The 19,415-nt window shown below is 40.6% G+C and overlaps 1 pseudogene; it reads right to left on the bottom strand.

Annotated features, from left to right (window-relative positions):
* Positions 1 to 627: 627 nt before the first annotated feature.
* Positions 628 to 19,415, bottom strand: part of LOC138568668 (heme oxygenase 2-like) — a 79,338-nt pseudogene continuing 60,550 nt past the window's right edge.

Genomic DNA, 19,415 nt, shown 5'->3' with positions numbered 1-19,415 from the left:
CTTGTTTCTTGAGGTTCAATTGTTGGGCATACAACTGCCAGATATCCATGTCGGAGAAGAAAAATACTTGGATGAAATGGCTCCCTTAAGAGGAGGTAATGTATACTAATCTGAGGCTCGGAGTTCTGACAGTTCTGGCCCCTACTGGAAATGGGCAGGGACTAAGACATGTGACTGCCCTTGCATGGATCGCCAAAGAAAAGAGTCCTTAATTAATTTCCGGTTTTTATGTCCCACATATAAAAATCTAAGAGAAACATGGTTGAAGTCATTGCTGGTCGAGACGGGCATTCGACATTCCCAAAGGGCCAGGTGTGGCTCAATGTATAGACACAACCAAAGTCAATTTGTCAGTAGCTAGTTATCTATGGTGAGACTAAGGTGGAACAGGCTAACGTCTAGATGTTGAGAGCGTATTCAGGGATTTGATGGAGTTGGTTTGGCAACATTTTCATCTCTTTTCCAATGTTATGACAGTTTTTTACAGAAAAGGGAAGAAAACCCCAGGAGAAATTAGATAGGAACACTCACCCACTCTGGACTCACCCCAGACTCAAAATGGACACCATATAATATAAGTGTGGTGTCCCCTGTACTCGTGCAGATTGAACATATGCTGATTTAGAGTATTAATAGCTAGTTACTTTATTTTATTTTCATTAATACATGGTACAGCTGACAGACATCTTGTCTCGTCTCCTTAATTCTAAATATAACCACAATTATTCTTCATACACTACAAAAGTATTGTCCAAACTCATTGACCTTTTAAACACCTAATTGACAAATTCATGTTGCTCCTTTAAATAACAGCATCAAAACATGCTCTTCAATAATCATCACTTATTTCATGTTGTACATATGATTTATGACAACAACCACTCAACATGTCATGTTTCTGTTCTTCTGCTGTCAATGATGAACATTCTTTGGGAGCAGACAATCGCGCTCATTCTGAGTATGGCGGTCTGGAAATAAGGGCGCCGGTAGCAATGTACCAGCACCCTTACCAGACCGCTATACTACAACGAGGCCGGTAGGGGCCACGGATCCCCCGGCAGGCCTGACCTGCCAGGTTTTCAGTCCCCTACTGGCATGGTTTTCACAGAAGCTCTGGTGCTTCCTTGTCCTTTGGGACTCCATATAAATGGGGATTTACTGTTACCACCGCCACATGTGATATCCCGGATGCACCAGGATATCAGGCAGCGGTACGGCTGCTACGGGGTTGCCAGAAACCCACACAGTACAAGTGGATTTTCTTTTGAAACCCCCGAAATGGGGGCCAATTTCTTAGAGAGAAGTGTTTTTTGTTATGTCAACACATGATTAAGTGTTCCTGATTGCTTCAATATTAATCCCAGTCTGCAAGAGTCCAAAGTACAAGAGCTGCTGTTAATGCAATATAGTCCGAGCCCTGTTTGTGACATGCTTCCACATGTTAATGTGGGAGTTTGCGTATAATTAGGTTGAGTATTCACTGTTAGCACCACTTGACTTTCAGCATAATGTATATTTCTGCCATCTGTGGACACACATAAAAAATATGTGGTCAAGACAGATATGTGTACTCGTTTTTACATATTGTTTCACAACTAACCTACCTAAGCTGAAGAAAAATGGGATCTGCCAAAGGTGGCTTTTTGTTTGTGCATAATTAGGGTTTCGATAGTTCAGGCTAGTCCTAAACCATCAGGACGAACAGCCTCAAGTGTTTCAGTTTAGGGCTGTAGGAAGTGGGTCAAGTGGGAGGAGGAGGTAATGGGCATGGGCCAAGCCCTAGAGACAATTGCCATGAGGAACCATATCCCCTTTTCTCCTTTCCCTCTCAGCTGCATACAATACAGTGAACAGCCAGCTTCTTTCTACCTAACTACATGACTGGCCGGGCACTTGTGCTACAGTTCAGGAATAGGTCTGAACGTTTCTCAAGGACCAGAACCAAGAAATACGAATCGGATCATCAAAATTCTGTTTGAAGAAGATAACATGTTAAGTCTTTGAATGATAAACATTAGCTCTTCTGCTGTTGAGGCATTGATGCACCCACAACACAATTAATTTAACAGCAGTGCCTTGACTTTCAAAACCTTTATGTCACAGGGTCCCCCACTTAAGTAATAAGAAACTGGGCCCGTTATCTACCCAAAAACATAGTTGGATCTAGCAGAATACCATAGCGTTACATAATAGAGTGGATAAAACCTTTACTAAGCACTAGGACCAAGTGAAATCGTTAAAAAAATTTACCAGTTTCACTCTCAAACAATTGTGATCTGAATTTGCCATAGGTAACCTGTTAGCACGTAACCCAACAACAAAACAAAAAACAACTACCATAGTATCTTCTACCAACTAGCTTGAGTATGTTGAGTACTTGTGAAGGTAAACATTGAGGTAGAGGAAGCAGGGACAGTTGATAGCATGAAACACACACCTTCATGTTTAAGTGAAAGGCCTTGTTGGCCTCCTCCACAATTCTATCTTTGGTTATGCTGTCCAGATCCAAGGCATCCATTCTTGCCCGATAGAGTTGCTTAAAGCGCCGAGCGTTCGTTACATTCTCAAACACGTAGAACTGAGTACCCACACCAGTGTGTGGCAGATGCAGCCCTCGCAGGGCAGCCTTCTTCAGCACATGGCCCCCAGAGAGGTCACCCATATAGCGGGTGTAGGCATGGGTGACCAGCAGTTCTGGCTCGTGCTGGCCAAAGTGTCTGATTCTCTCCACGTGGTCCTTAGTAGCTGCTGAACACTGGATCTTTGACCACCACCCGGATCCATACAAGAAGGCCAGGTCTTTCTCCAGTGCCTCTTTCCTGTGTAGCTCGATTGAGAAGTACATCGGGGCGAAGGCTGGGTGGTCCTTATTGCGCTCAATCTCCTCCCTAAGGTGCAGTAGGTATAGTATAAAGCCACAGTAGCAAACTGCAAAACATAAATATTCAGAAACAGAGTATTAATTTTGAGATGATAAATCAATAAGTCCATTGTGCTTTCATTTTTTAGACAACTTCCCTTGGTTATAAGTATGAATAAACAAATCAATTAATTACCACTCTCCTAAAAGCCTGAAACGTGTTAAATTACGTGATTATGCTTTTGTTCTGTGCTTTGACACTACCTACCTTGTTTGTCTATCATTGTTTGGGAGGTTGAAGGATTTAAGCTGTAGTCCAAGATCTGGACTGCGACAGCTTGCATGACTTAGTGGTTTACGTGTCCTCTGGGTACAGTTACCAGCTGGCCTTTGCAGGGATTCACAGAAATGGAATCCATTAGGCTTCTGAGTAGCTTAGAAGAGCCTGGCGAGCTTCACATAGACACAACCGTAGAGCCAGTTTTGACTCTAAGAGTACTGGTGTACTGATGTGATACAAATACCTGCATGTAGGTTGCACCAGTGTTGGCTATTCCCACGAATAAGCTTTTCTGGTGGGTTGTGAACACGTTCTTTTCTGATCTGTCAGCTGCATGCACGCATGCAATAAGGTAGTTGGTGCAGCTTTTGGTCCCGGCTGTGGCCTGTATGATGAATCACGATATTCAGTAATTTCTCCCATGGGGGAGCCTTTCCTTTTGAGGTTATGGAGGTGAGCCCGCTACGCAATAATCCTCCAGGTGTGGTGGCAAGCTAGACCTCACAGGGACAGACTCCCCATCATGGGGACATGGATTCCCGATTTGAGGAGGAACTCCTGTTTCATCTCAATGATATGATATGATATGGCATTTATAACGCGCCTATACACAAGTGTTTCAAGGTGCGATGAGGCAAGGGAGGGGAAACACAGGGAGGACACAGACAACAACATTACTAGGCCTAGTGAAAATGAGATCGCGCAATTGCCGGAGAGAGGGGAGGGGAAAAGTGCCGGGGGGATGGGCAAGTGCCAAACATGGGATCATTAACAACAAGTAGTGGGGCCAACAGGTGGCAAGTGCAGACAACAGGTTTCTAATAAGTGCAGACAAGGGGTCTGTAGAGTTGCAGATAAAGACCACAAGTGCAGGGGTTGCCATGAGGCAGTGCAGGAGTGCAACTGGGTAGGCAGGGACCTGGGCCCGTGTTCAGAGTGTAACCAGGTGATCAGTGCAGTGTCAGACAGGAGATCAGCAGGGGAGAGGAAGGGAGAAGGCAGAAGCAAAGAGGAAGGTCTTGAGGCGTTTCCGGTACCGGAGATGGTTCTGCTCAAGTTTCAGAGAGGCAGGGAGGCAGTTCCAGAGAGAGGCGCCAGCTGAGGAATGACATCTGCCCCCAACTCGTTGCTTGGAGAAGCAACTGACCCTCAAAGAGTTGGAGGTGGAGGAGCGAAGAGCTTGAGTAGGAAGATATTTCCGAAGAGAGAGTTGGAGACATTTCGGTCACAGGCCCCAGAAGGCCTTGTGGACAATGCAGAGGGTCTTGAGCTTGATCCTTGCAGCCACTGGGAGCCAATGAAGAGATTTCAGGGCTGGAGATACGATCCCTGGCCTTGAGGCCAAGGTCAAGTCTCGCAGTCCTGTTCTGGATGAGTTGTAAAGGACGGAGAGTAGAGGCAGGCAGATTTAAAAAGAGGCTGTTGCAGTAGACCAGCCTAGAGAGAACCAGAGCTCTGGAGACAGTGAGCTTCTGGGGGAAGGTGAGGAAAGGAAGAATACCTCTAAGGACTTCTAAGGACTGGTAGCTTGACTTCTTAAAACTGTCAGAGATGTGAGGTACTGAGACAAGCAGAACTCAAGGAGTTATAAAGAACAAGTACCTTTTAAGTACTGGGAAGAAGACAATCAAAGGAGTCATAACGAGTATGAACAAGAGACAGGCTGGAGAGAGTCTGTCGGCTTGCTGATAGTCCCAGGGGGATACCCGAGAAGGGCTAGAGAGGAGCCCCACCACTGACATGGCTGAGCTGAAGCGCACAGGGGATGGACCTGTGAGAGTCTGTCAACCGAAGGAGACAGAACCGAGACAGAGATGGTGGCCAGAAATGGGAGAGAGAAAACCCCCTTTCCTCTCCTATACCACACACAGACATCGAAGCATGTCTGAGAAAAGAGAAGATGAAAGCAAAAGAGCCGTCCTGACCAAACACAGAGAAGAACAGCAGGAGAACGTCGACCCGGTGATGAGCCCCATTACAGTAAAGATAACAGGGAGAGCGGGAGACCTGGAGATCAGGCGTATGAAGAGAATGGCATAGTCATATTTGTCAAAGTCAGAAAAACAAATATAACGTTTGGAGTAATTATACTCATCTCAGTGAGAGAGGGGAATAGATGCTAGAAACACAGGAGGGAAGAAGGGATGCTATCGGTGAAGAATATTTTATGAAAGGCTAAGTGTATGTCAGTCCTGTTAGGTGAACCATGGTTCTACAAAACTGAGGTGGCAGATAGCTCCGGAAGTTAGGACTTTTTCGGGGAAGACACTGTTGACACAATCTTGGAGTGGATCTACAAAATCAGAGAGCAGTTCTGGCTTGTTACAAGGAGGAGAACTTGTCCATTTTAGACCAGATCTCCTTGACAATAGCTTTCCTGTTTGTCGATCACTGTTTGGGAGGATGAAGGATTTAAGCTGCAGTCCAGGATCTGTACTATGACAGCCAACAGGACTTAATGGTCGATGTGTCCTTTGGGTACAGTTACCAGATGGCATTTGCAGGGATTCACAGAACTGGAAACCATTTGGCTTCTGAGCAGCTTAGAAGAGCCTGATAAGCTTAACATAGATACATCCCTAAAGCTAGTTTTGACTCTAATAGTATTCATAATGATTTGGGTAATTTTACTTGTCTCAGTGAGAGAGCATATACTAAAAAGAGTGAGAAGCCTCTTTGTCCCAGTGAGTAATTAAATATTAAGAAGAGGACTACCTATTCAGTGACTCAGCCTACTTGTCCCAGTGAAAGGACAAATACTAAGCAGAAAAATGAATATAACGATTGGAGTAATCGTATTAGTCTCAGTGAGAGACCATAAACCAAGTAAAGTAAGATTCTTTCCTGGGTCAAGCCTACTTGCCCCAGTGAGGAATCATGTATTGAGAAGAGCAATAATTATTCTGGGTCTCAGACTATTCATCACAGCGGAAAAACAAATACTAATGAGAAAAACAAATGTAACGATTAGAGTATTCATACTCCTCTCAGTTGAGACCATATACTAAGAAGAGTGAGAATCTTCCCTGTCCCAGCTTCCTCATCCCAGTGAAAGAACAAATACTAAGCAGAAACAGTAATATAATGATTGAGGGAATCATACTCGTCTCAGTGAGAGACCAAATACCAAGAAGGGAAATACTTATTCAGCAACTCAGCCCTGAATGGCCAAATTCTAAGGAGAGTCATATTGGTCACTGGAAACATGACACAGATCCAAGTGAAGAAACAAGCAATCAGAAGACTATGACAAGTGATATAAATGGTGCCAGAGAGAAACAGGCAGTCAGCTACAATTGAGAGGAACACAGTAAAGGGACACTCTGGTGTCAGAATACCTAGCAAGAGGAAGTTGAGAGACCAAGGGAAAACAGATAGAGGGATGTGGAGAAGTCCCCCTAAGAAAAGTAAAAGAGTTGCTACTAGAGAAAGCTAGAAGCTATCTGAAGATCCTGTAATGACAAGTACTTGCTAGAAAGCAAGCCAGGAGAAGGGAGTCTTTCTCCTGGTTTTCAGTTGTTTATTATAAGTGGTAGGGTCAGTGTAGACTAGTTTTGGACAGAGGACAGACTTTGATTTGGACTTTAGAACAGACGTCGAGCACCCTAGTTTAGTTGCATTAGGTAAGGAGACGCTTAGATTAGGGAAAGTCAGGCATTTTCTTATTATTTCTAATAAATAATTTCTGAAATGGCAAACCCTAGTCTGTCTCTTTCTACCGACTCTCCACACCTGACAATAAGTGAAGCCCAGTCATTACTACAAGGTTTGTGTCTGCTTTCTTACTGTTGTGCTGCACACCTTTTTGTGGTGGTGTGCAATCTGATTGCCAGCTAACAGCCCCTCAAGTGTTCTTTGCACGGAGGTTATGGCACCTCGTTGCCATTGACGGATGAGGCATAATTTCTAATGGTGATTGTTTAAAAACAATGCTAATTTGTGAAATTACTGCATGTCAGGTGTTCCGCATAGGCATAATACTGAACAGATAACCATTGAATTACTTTTTTAATGTTCCTAATTTTAGGAGTGGAATAAATGTTTTGCCTTCATTTTTACCTTACTAAATTTGGATACCTCTCCAGTGTTCTCATAACCAAAATGGGGCTCATTTTTGAAAATATACTAATTGCACCCAAGTCACCTCAAACTTGCACACTTACGTACACTTCAATACCCTCCATGGAATTTTGATTGTTTGCATCACAAAGTGAAAAAATATACACAAATCTTAGAGGCCCTGGATTTCCATAAATTGTCTGCACTTCGGTGTGCAAACAGTCGTAAATGCTTTTTATAATTTAGAATTGTTCTTCTCATGTATGTGCATGACCTAATCTATCTATCTATCTATGTATCTATCTATCCATCTATCTATCCATCTATCTATCTCACAATCTATCAATGTTTGTAACTGCCTCTCTTTCCATGTATTTACGTATTTGTTTATTTTTTTTTATAAATGTATGCCTATTTACCTATGTATCTCTATCCATCTACTAGCAAAAAGGGGCTCTCTTTCGCACGACAGTTGGAACTGATTACATTTTCAAATTGATTTAAGTATTTAAGTTTACTAGTAATTTAAAACATCTTTCTGAACAATGTCAGTACTTTTGAACACTGTGTTGCACTAATGCCCAAAAGTGATTTGACAATTTCTGATATAGAGAACACCCACCATCTACTGTCTTTAGAAAAAGAGACAGATACTAGTCAGGAACAGATTTGTGAAGAGTTAGGGGTTCACCTGAGAAATCTGAAAATACAAGAGTTTAAACCCAAATCCAAATTTACACTGCAAACTTCCAAAGAAATCCACCAAAAAGGGACACACCAGGTCCAATTTGGTATTGCATAAACTAACCAAAGATGAAAGACAATCTTTAGCACAACTCTCCCAGGACTCAAGTGTGGTCATTAAGGAGGCAGACAAAGGCGGTAACCTTGTGGTATTAAATCGACAGGATTATAGTAATATCGGACAACTGCATTTACAAACACCAGGGTGCTACACAACACTTGCAACTAATCCAACTAAGCAATTAGTGAAGACCTAGTACTGAAATGGTTATAGGAGGGGACTCCTTATGGATGAGTAAAAACGTGTTCTTGTCCCTATGGAGCCCACAATGCAACTATATAATCTCTTCCGAAGGTACACAAAGCATTTGATAAATTACTGGAAGTATGCCCAATCATGAGTGTGAATGGCTGGGCAACAGAAAAACGCTCAAAATATATCGATAATGCCATAAGGGGATAGGTACTAACGCTACCATCATATATCAGAGATTCAACACCGGTTCTACAAACAATACAATATATTGAGTGGCAACTTGGTTTCAGATTGTCAGCATTAGATGTTAAAGCACTTTATACCTAAATAGATCATTAACTCCCTATTAACTCGATTGATTTCACATATACCAGTTTTCCAGCCTCTAATTATCTACTTGTTGAAATGACTAAAGAGTTCCTTACATTTACCTTAGAACACAGCAATTTCCTGTTTAACAATGACTATCTTCAAAGGAAGCGGACAGCTATGGGGGCTAAATATGGCTATATATATATATATATATATATATATATAAACAAAAAAAAGAGAAAATGAAAGCGGAATACCGCTTCCTGGACGGCACTCTTCCTCAATCATAAAAATCACCCAGATACGTCAAAAAAGGATCTCCATCAAACGTCCTTTATTTGTAAAGTACAGTGGACAAGTTGCTCACGAGAGAACTAAAACAACTACGCGTTTCACCCAAAAGGCTTCGTCTGGTTGTAAACATAAATGAAAGGCTTCTTATTTAAACACTTGTGCATGCGAGAAAAAAGTCCTTCTTTGCTTTCCCTTGAGTTACCCTCACAGACCAAATGCGTGTTTCTCTGAGTAACATCGTGGAATGGTAAAAGGTATGTACATATATATTTTTTACATCCAATATGTTACTTTTAAAGATGTTACAAAATACTAACCAAGATAGTCATAGGCTAATATATTGTCCCCATATCAGTCATATTTTTAAATGTACATTATTTTGCAATATTCAGCGTTTTCCTGTGTTTTTTTCATGTTTTTTTGTTTTAACAACAAACATTGCAATCCCCAATGTGTCCATAATGACTCATTTATAGAGATACTGCCTTGTCTTCTTTCCTTATTGCTATTTCCATATATCTGAAGTGCCTTGCGCTTTCAATAAAGTTCATTGTGCAATATGACTATATGTGTTTCCACACTTCTCAAACAGTTCGTGCTGTCATAGGTCATGTATCGAAAAGATATCAAACATATGACCAACATTCTTTTGAGAGAACGTCACTTCCATTTAAGTTACCACAGCATAAAATTTTAAATGCCATTAATAAAGTGCAGTGTGCATTATAGCTGCCGATGTTTCCAATTTTTCCAAGTTTCTATTACCTTGAATAAAGTGCTTAGTGCATGATAGGATCAATTAAAATATTTTGGCAACAAAATGTCTCTCAGTATAACAAGTGGTAAAAACAATCATATTTCATCCTTAAAAATAGAATGCAGTATACATCATAATAGTCAATATTTCACCTCCACTGTTGCTTAAATGCTGGGTAAAGTGCATTGTGCATAATAACAGCAGATATTCTGTGTCATATAAGTGACAAATGCTACAAGTAAAGTGCTTAGTGCAACATAACAATCTTGCCAAGGTTTTCACTGATTATAAAAAAGCCTTATCAAAATAAAGTGCTTAGTGCATTCAGTATATAATTTGACTAGGATGTTTATAAGTGCATTATGTGTAATAGCAGCAGATATTCTGTGTCATACAAGTGACAAAGGCTACAAATAAAGTGCTTAGTGCAACATGACATTCTTGCCAAGGTTTTCACCGATTATAAAAGAGTCTTCTTATCAGAATAAAATGCTTAGTACATTCAGTATATAACTTGACTATGATGTTTATAATTACCATGTGTGATAAAACACAATATTCATGCCACAGTTTTCCATGATTAATAAAAGCTTCTTTTCCCAAATTAAGGTACTTAATGCTTTCACTATATATGGTCACTCCTTAACCGGAGGGAAGAAAAAGGCGCCTAGGGGACAGGGGAGGGAGGAAACAACGGGAATGACGCATTTACCAAGTGTTTAAAAAAAGCCTGTGACAGGTTGAGATAATGCAACCATGTTCCAACAAATATGTATGTAATGATTTTAAAAAGCCTCCTACATGTTAAGAAATGTAAGGACTGTTATATAAAACAGTGTGTTAAAAGTATATAACAAAGAAAAGCAGACCAGCAGTGGCCTCATATTCTGGGATAAAGCATTCATATACTTATGTATAAGCATAAAACAGATAAATCAAAAAATATCAGAAAAGTCAAAAAACCACTTTTAGTTTCCCACAAAAGTATAGAGCTCCTCGTCCTTGTTGTGGCCATCTGGGTGTTTTGTTTGAAAATCGACAATATATTTAGATTCAGTTTGTCTCAACCTCAGTTCTCGATTGCCCCCTCTTGGACTTGTTAAGATTTTGTCTATACCATAATATCTAAACGATGAGACATCTCCATTGTGTTTTTCTTCAAAATGCTTTGCAAGGGGGTAAGTTGGATCTTTGTTTTTAATCGCACGAAGATGTTGCAAGATCCGTAGTTTTACTTCTAATTTCGTACTGCCTATATACCATAGGTTACATCCACATATTATCACATAAACCACATAAGTTGTTACACAGGTAATATGTTTCTTGATAGTCACTTCCTTCTTAGTTCGCGGATGTATATAGTTTTTCAAAGACACCCCATATTTACAGGCCTTGCATTTGGTACATTTGTAGAAACCCCCCCGATTGCTTAATAGCCATTGATTTGATGTCTGTGTCGGGGTCGAGAAAAGACTTCGTGATAGTTCTGATTGAAGCGATTTCGCTTTCCTGAAGGTCACACTGGCATTCTTCTGAATGTGTCCTGCAATGTCTGGATCTCTCTGTAATAGTGCCCATCGTTTGGCCAGAATTTTTTGAATGTCTTTAGTCCCATTGTTGTAAGTTGTAATGAAGCGCATATTGTCAGGCTTTGTTTCTAGTAGCTTCAATTCATTTTTCTCCTTATTTCTTCTGAAAATCTCAGCTCGTGTCTGTTTCGCGCATTGGTTAAACGCACTATTGATAGTCGATTTCTTGTAACCTCTTGCCATGAAATTAATTGCTGTAATTTTGGCATTTTTTTCAAAAGTATTGTTTTCACTACAGTTCCTTTTCATTCTTAAGAATTCGCCATAGGCTTTACTGTCTTTTAGGCATTTCGGATGTGCGCTCTTGGCATGAAGCAGTGAATTGGTACTTGTTGGTTTCCTATAAGTTTCAGTCGTCAATACTTCATTCTTTACCAAAATCTTAATGTCCAAAAATATTACCTCTAAAAGATCGTGCTGTTCGGTAAATTTCAAATTGGTATCATGGGCGTTCAAGATGTTAAAGAAAACCATCCATTCTTGTTCACTGCCATCCCATAATATAAATAAGTCATCAATATAACGGCGCCAAAGGATCACCTTGTTTGTGTGTATTGATAATATTTCCTCGGAGAACAGTTTTGCTTCCCAAGCTCCCATAAATAGCTTCGCATATGTTGGTGCTACCGTCGTGCCCATTGCTGTACCACACAGTTGTTTGTAATGTTGGCCGTCAAACAAAGGCATTATGTGTGAGACAAAAGAAAAGCATGCTCAATAACATTTGTAAGTGGTCTCTAAAACTTAGTGATTTGCTGGATAAATTTTTTTTGATGGCTTCCATACCTTCTTGATGTCTGATACATGTGTATAGAGATATCACATCCAACGTTACTAATTGGTACCCCGGTCTCCATGGTATTAGATCGACTTGTTGGAGAAAATCAGATGTATCCTTGACGTATGATGGCGGTGTCTGGACAAATGGAAACAAGAATTGATCTAGGTATTTTGACGTGTTCTCCAACAGAGAATCAATAGATGCCACAATTGGCCTTCCCGGTGGTGTTCTTTTGCATTTGTGGATTTTTGGTAAAAAGTGTATTATTGGTAGTATTGGAAAGTCCTTTGTTAAAAAAGCCTTTTCTCGTGCATTCAAAAGGCCCACTTCGTGCCATGTTTTGAGCTTTTGATCATATTCCATCTTATATGACTTGTATGGATTTGCTGGTAACTTTTCATAATTATCCAGTTGTCTCAGTTGGCGTAAAGCTTCTCGCTTATAATTTTCTGTTTTCAAAATCACAATATTTCCTCCCTTGTCTGATGAACGTATAACAATTGTTCCATCTTGTTTTAAATTCTTTATGGCTATGCGTTCTTTTGAGGTTATATTGTGATACATTTTCCTTTTAACCGAGGCCAGTTTCTTCAGATCGTCTATGATTAGATCCTCAAAAAGGTCTATAAGTGCTATATTGTTGGTCGGAAACAGAAAAAATGCCCGAGGACAGGGACAGGGCAAAATTTGACGGGTTGCACTCCCAAGAGCAGCTGAGAAACGAAATCCAGTCTCAGCAAGGAAAAGGCATGACAGCAAGTCCAGGCAGGACAAATGTTTCTTTATTAATAAAAAGGTGCAGCAAAAAGGGAAACCCTGGTTACAAAACGACACGTTTTGCGGTACACTGAGCGCTTGTTCACGTAGGTAGGGAGTTTCATGGAAGGACTTCTTATATATGCTTTAAAAACCTCTATGATACAAGTGCATAGAATGTCCCCATTCACGAGGTGGTGCAAAATGATGAACACATGGCAGCCATCTTAAAACATTAACGGCACTTCAACATACAGTGTGTTAAGTAAAATAAAAACACATCGTAAGTGTCAATACATCAAACAAATGTTATACGATTAAAAATATAGCAACAATTGCACAGATGTGATGGCTGCGAGGACTGTGGAGGAAAAATGGCAAAAAGAAAGCCTCAGGTACATGACGAGTGTCAAAGGAAAAATATATATATATATATATATATATATACACACACACATCGTTCAAAATAAACGTGTGTTTTCCAATGGTATGTCTGTCAACAAAGGCTGGTACCCAAAGTTAAATAAAGTAAAAAAATACAGTAAAAAAATAATGCCATGCTAAGGCAACCGCCAATAATGACGAGCCCTGCCTGGTAGGTCTGCCCATGTTATAACGTCTGAAGCAGCCATTACCTCAACCCAGTCCAAGCAGCCCCACAACATAATGTGTTCACTAGACAAAATATAGCCATTGTCCACCGTTGGTCTCGCATAAATAATGATATATAGTCACGTAAGTCTAAGTTTACGCATACATGTGCGAGGTGTAATACAAATCGAACTTAATAATGCAGTCTTGAGACAATGTAAAGTGCTTAGTGCTTTAGCAGCAGAGTAAAGTGCTAAGTGCTTTAGCAGCAATTTTAAAGTGCCTAGTGCAATAGCAGTAGTTGTTAAGGTGCATAATATTTAGCAGCAAAGTAGGGAAAAAGTTTAAAGGAGAAAAATGTCCACACAACAGCAATGATGAAATGCACAGTGCTCTACGTCCATGGATGCACAAATATGTTCCTAAGTGTATGGTTCATATACTAAGTAACATAATACAATTTGACAGTCAAATAGATGAAAGAATGAAAGTCAATAAATATATATATCTCACAAATAGATAAAATAACAATGTCACTGGAACAAAAAACGTGCATACATGGACGGCTGTAAAGTAGACAACAAATTTATCCCCAATAAAGTGCAAGTGCAAAAAACTTCTCTAAGAATCTGGTTAAAACAATCATATGCAAGATATGCTTCACAATCATTTGGAGAAAGAACCTGTAAGATGCATCAATAAAAAAGAAGAAAGAAAAGTTAATGTACATTGATACATAGGAATGTGGACCGGAATGGAAAAGTATTCAAATATTAAACACACTGGGGGTCACTCTTGAACATTGCAGGTACCTATTATTGCAAAAAAGTGCAAGAAAATTCACGAAGTATACTTAATTGGTACCTAAAAACGTATATAACTCTTCATCAAGATTGTGGCCCCTGGGTTTTTTTGTTTCAAGATCGAGAATGGACCTAGTTTCCAGTTGTCTCAACAGTAACTTCCGGTTACCACCTCTGAGTGATTTAGGCACTGTCTGAAAACCAAAGAAGGAAAAGCCCTCCAATTTACCTTCATGTTGAGACTGAAAATGCAGAGCCATCGGATAGTTGGGATCAAAATTTCTTATGGCTCTTATGTGTTGAAGCATTCTCAGCTTCAATTTACCCTTTGTACTGCCCACATACCACATATTGCAAGGGCAATTCAAAACATAGACCACAAATTCTGTATCGCAAGTGATTCTAGATGCGATTTGAACATTATTACCCAGGATAGGATGTATGTAACACGTCTTGTTGACTGCATAAGTGCAGGCTTTGCATTTGGAACACTTATGAAAGCCTTGTGGTTTGGTGTTTAACCAACCATCAGTAAATGCATTGTCAATAGGCCTCATAAAGCTGGGAACTAAGGTATCCCTAAATGAGGTAGATCTGCGAAAGGTAATATTAATGCAATCTCCCAAAATAGTATTTAGATGTTCATCTGATTTAAGGATATGCCAATGACGTTGCATGACTTGTCGAATCTGGTGGGCACCCTCACCATAAGTCAAAATAAGACGTGTCTCACTGGTGTCTGTGGTTCTGTGTTCAGGGATGTCAGCTGACAAAAGTTGAGAGCGATCAATCGCTCTAGCTTTATGGAAGGCTCTCTCCAACACTTTTTTGGGGTAACCCCGTTGCTTAAATTTGTTGGCCATGAGGGTACATTCGCAATCATTCGCAATATATATATAGCTCAGCGGCAACATGCTCGCCTTGGAATCAAGACGACACGAAGCAACACAGGTTCGATCCCCGGGTCCGCACTTAGAAACCTCTGGGAATTAAGCGTGTTATAAATACGCAACTAAGACATAGGGCCTCATTCCACGGTTGGTGCTAGTCATGGCGCTATTAGCGCCATGACTAGCACCCATACTGGTACTGTGTCCACCCTTGTTCAATGGGAACTTACAGGTCTAGTCTGACCTTTGCGGGACCGGTAAGTCCCCATTGAAAGCCATTCCCCATTCCCATTTCAGCCCCATAGGGCTCAACGGGAAGGGGCAAGGCGCTAATAACGGTACCGCAAAGTGCGGTACCGTTATTAGCTCTGACGTCCCTTCGCAGGTCCCGTCCATAACACCTGGTAAAACCAGGTGTTAAGGACGGGGCCGCAAAGGGACATCAGAATAGGGCGCAAAGGGATTACCGGCACCGGGGTCCTTACCAGTGCCGGTAATCCCTTTGCGCCCACCTCGGAATGAGGCCCATATTCCTGCAACAGGGCCTCGATGCCCCCGGGTTGTGTGAGCGCTTTAAAAAAAATGCAAATAAACAAATATATATATAGAGAGAGAGAGAGAGAGAGAGACTAGCAAAAAATACCCGTACTCTGCACAAGTTCTGCAGACAGATATAATAACACTCATACATTTTTGAAAATCAGTGATCAGGTAGGTCACTGTTCCAGTCGCTTATCACTTGATGTGGTTTGCACTCTGAAGTAAACTGCGCTGAGAATGGGTGCGTGTGGCTGGCTTACATACCCCTTAGCAGATGTGGAGGGGAGGCGAGAGTTGGTGTGCAGCAGCATACTTTGACCATCTGTGCACTCTCTCCACCTGTCATTGTGTGCTCTCCCTACCCGTCATCTCACTCTGGCTCAGTGCTGTGTGTTGTGGTGCAAATATCTCAGAAACGGTGGATCCTAGGGCCTTGAAACTTGGTTTTCAATGAGTTTTGTTTCTCGTTTCAACACCCTTAACATGAGCTTTGTCCCGTCTTTCTACAACCACATTGATGTTTGCCGATTTCAGGTAACTGTGCCATGTTTTGAGGTGATGAAATCAGGGAAAGAGGTGGGGTTTGCATATGTCATGTAGCCAGCAGACAGACATTATGCTGTCATTAATTGTTGAAAATGAATAATCCTGTAGATCATTGTACCAAGTGGCTGATTGTTTTAATTAAACTGCACTGAGAACGGGCAGCGTGGCTGGCTTATATGTCCTGGAGGAGCAAATGTGGATGGGAGGTGAGAGTTGGCATGCTGCAGCTTACTGGGACCTTCTGTGTGCTCTCTCCACCTGTCGCCTCATCCTGACGTGGCGCAGTGTGCTGTGGTGCAAATATCTTGGAAACAGTACATCCAAGGGCCTTGAAACATGGGTTTCAAGCCTTAGAGTTTTGTTCCTGGCATCAAGATGCTTAAAAGTAGCTTAGTCGGATCCGTTTCCGACGACATTGATGTTTTGCCGATATTGTGTGATTTTGGTGCAAATACCTCAGAGATGGTGCATCCTAGGGCTTTGAAATGTATTTTTTGAGGTCCTCAAGTTTTGTTCCTTGAATTGAGCTGCTTAAAATGATGCCCACCTTGATGTTTCACCGCTTACAGGCAGCCGTCTCATGTGTGCAGCGGCTGAAATCCAGGGAATGGGGTGGGGTGTCCGTATGTAATGTAGCCAATGACGTCCGAAGGGTCATCACAGGTAACTATGAAAAATGTGGTGCAGATTGGCAGAACAGTGTAAAATTGCATAAGGAACAAACAAACAAACAAACAAACAGATTTTCGTTTTATTACACAGCCTCCGGTAGTGGCCGTATAGTTATGGTTAAGTTGTACAACTCACAGAAAGATAAGTTTGTGGGTGGCTTATAACTATTGCACCATTTGACAAATGCAAACAACGTATATGCTCATCTCGGAATGGTTTTGTGAAATTCGGTGTGGTTTCGTCCAGGGAGACAAAGTTAGAATAGGGTCCCAAAACTTTTGAAATCCTCATAGACATAATGGAAAACAATTGCTCATGCCTACAGTCCAAACCGCAGGATGGATTTACACCAAATGTGCTTTTGCAAATTTGGTGTAAATCCGTCCAGCAGTTTTTTAGAAAATGGCTAAAACGTAGGTAAAATAATTGTGATATCTGCATCCGGTCCACATACCCATTTCCTGTCCACTGAAGGGTCAATCAGGGGGTGGCTTGTCAGCAGACAGCAAGGGCACATGCTGTTTGGATGTTGAAAAACATGAGGTGCGTCTTCATTTTTGAGTCAGTCGCCATATTGGATCTGTGGACCATGGCCTTTGTCCACGGACAATGCAGTGAGAAAAAGGTGTGGAAAATACATTTGGGGTTATTTTGTGGCCGAAAGTGTGTCTGGGAAGGGTGGCAGAGTGGAAAAAAAGTTCATATTGAGCTGTTTTTATAGATATAAAAAGCTCTGCAGGTGCCACTGAGTCCGCAGCCAATTTTCCTGTTTGTGGACATGGACATATGTCTGTGGATGTCATTGAGATTGGGAGGGGGTTCTGGGTGAGAGTAGTTATTTGAAGGTGCATTGTACATATGTGTTATATGGTTTTGGCCATGTCCCCAAGAATCTGGCCACTGGCCCCAACCCCTATAGTAATATGTGTATAGTAATTATAGGCACTGTAGGGGGAGTATACAGTATTTGTAATATGGTGGAATGATATAATTGAAGTGTATATGGGATTTATGATCGTAGTACAATTGAGGATAGTGCTTATGCAATGTGTAGTTGTTTCTTTGTGATAATACTGGGTATGGTTACTTAGTTGAATATGGTAATAAAGCTGGAATCTCAGATTCTTTGTCTATGAAAGAAAACAGTACAATGTGTTAAAAATATATTTTAAAACCTTTAATTGCATGCAATTGTACATATAGATTTACTTTTTCAACCCTCATAAATAGAACATTGTATGAACTATGTTTGGTACAACATAGTGTGCTACACTGTTGCTATATTAACATGAAATAATTATCAGGTCATTGGGAGAAAAAAATCCATAGTGGATGAAAAAAATCCTACTGTATTTACATACAGTTTTTGGCATTTACATGGTTTTAAAATATATACCTGTGACAGAATACATATGTGTGGTAGCATGGATATATTATGTGAGTGTAAGTGTGATAGGATGTTTGTTTGAAGTGTGTTGTAATGAAGGGTATGTTTAAAGTAGTTAGATACCCGTTGGCATATTCTAACTATATTGGATTTTACAACAAGAAGTATTGTAGTAGTATGGATGTGTAGTGCAACAATAATTGTGATGGCATATTTGTATTGTATTACAATAAAATTACTATTGTAGTATTATGGATGTAGTTAGATGCCCAATGGCGTAATCTAACTGTATGTTGAACTATAGTTTAGTGAATACATTTGGGTTGAAAGAATATTAAGTAGGCATTTGTTAGATTTGCTGGTACTCTATGTTTTAAATAACACAAGTGTTGTTACATTCAAACCAGCCACTTTGTTTTTTGACATAGGCAGTATAGTGGCCTAAAGTGGTTCTGGCACCAGTGTGGTAGATTATGCCTACTGTTGTGAAGGTTTTCTTTACAAGAGATACTTGGCCATGTGTGAAGCCAGTAAGCTTACAGTTCTTTTTGGTACCATCTGCATTGTACCTTAGAAGCATTCGTATCACATATTGGCCATTTAAGTAAATTTGTATGCTGGAACGATTGTCTGAATTGCAAAAAGGGCATAATATGCCACAATTTGCATTCTGGAGAAGCTGGTGAAATGGAATGGATTCATAATTTGGTATGTATACATAGACAGATCGTTCATTAAGGATGTGCTCTTGTGAAACATGGCTGCACAGAGTGCATGTATGTTTTGGCAATTTCATTTATAAGGATATTTTTTGATTCTAGTACTTGTAGCAAGTACATTAGGAATTCATGTGGATCTTCCTGTGTGTTTATGGTGAATTTTACCATCCTGTACAGTAGTCCAATTATTGCCTTATACCCGAGACAGTGTAAGCGCTATCAGGATTATTTGTGGCATTTCTATGAAGGACGAGCATTTGCAAACACAACTGGTCCGAGACATTTAAGTAAATGTTGTGAACCATTGGTGGAAATTGGAAGATAAGATTGGTTGCTACATTTGCATAACATTTTACTAGAGTTGTGTTGCAGAATTTAAATGGACCAGAGAGTTGTGCCTCTGTATCCTTTGATGGGCTTGTTATACGTTAAACATAAACTAATAGGAGCTAACAGAAGTCACTATCCTGGATCAGATGCACCCTTGTGCTGCTTTTAAGGAATACGCAAAAAACCCTGACCATCCTCCGCTGGGAGACAGTGAAGGGCCAGTCAGGCACCTCAGGTAAACACTCTGGG

The sequence above is a fragment of the Ambystoma mexicanum genome, chromosome 2q (genome assembly GCF_040938575.1).
Source record: "Ambystoma mexicanum isolate Mex_15411 chromosome 2q, UKY_AmexF1_1, whole genome shotgun sequence".
In the NCBI taxonomy this organism is placed as follows: domain Eukaryota; kingdom Metazoa; phylum Chordata; class Amphibia; order Caudata; family Ambystomatidae; genus Ambystoma; species Ambystoma mexicanum.
The sequence above is the reverse complement of the archived record's forward strand: the minus strand, read 5'-3'. Positions and strand labels throughout refer to the sequence as shown.